Genomic DNA, 927 nt, shown 5'->3' on the forward strand with positions numbered 1-927 from the left:
GGGGTATATCCACCCACCCCATGTGTTGAAGTTATCAGGAGTTTATATCGACACGACATACGTACATGTGGGAAAATAATATTATCGGGGAGGGGGTATATATATCGACCCCCCCTCGTGTTGAAGTTATCGGGAGGGGGTATATCGACTCCCCCACGTGTTGAAGTTATCAGCAGTTTATATCGACACGACATACGTACATGGGAAAATAATATTATCGGGGAGGGGGTATATCGACCCCCCCTCGTGTTGAAGTTATCGGGAGGGGGTATATCGACCCCCTCCTGTTGAAGTTATCAGGAGTGGGTATATCGACCTCCCTCCCACGTGTCGAAGAAAAAAAAGAAGAAAAAAAGAGGAGAAGAAGAAAGGAATAGAGGAGAAGAAGAGAAAATAGAATATAATTCTATTTTTCTCTTCTTCTCCTCTATTCCTTTCTTCTTCTCCTCTTCTTTTTGTTATTTTTCTTCTTCTTATTTATTTCTCCTTGTCTTCCTCTCCCCTCTTATTCTCCTTTCTTCCTCTTCTTATTTCCTTTTTCCTCTCATTCTTTTTCTTCTTCTTCCTTCTTAAAAATACATGAAGTAGTATTGCTTGTTTTTTTAAAATAATGTTCAAGTAGAAATTTTAGAAAAAAAGTAAAGGTTTTTCCTAATTCATTGTTCATATGAATATACAAACATTTTCATATTTACGATAATCAATATCACCAAAAAAACTATGAACAGAAAAAATACTATTTTTTCTGTTAATCTATCTTTTGCATACATATACACACATACATATACTATAAATATACATATAATCAGGAAAAACATATATATATATATATATATATTTGCAAAAAAACAGGGGGGAAGAGGGGGGTGGTGCCGGCTTTGACCAAAGCGAGAGGCGGGGCGCGACGGCGTCGGGGCGGCGCGGGGA

This window comes from Triticum dicoccoides, chromosome 4A (assembly GCF_002162155.2).
Source record: "Triticum dicoccoides isolate Atlit2015 ecotype Zavitan chromosome 4A, WEW_v2.0, whole genome shotgun sequence".
NCBI classification, from domain to species: Eukaryota; Viridiplantae; Streptophyta; class Magnoliopsida; order Poales; family Poaceae; genus Triticum; species Triticum dicoccoides.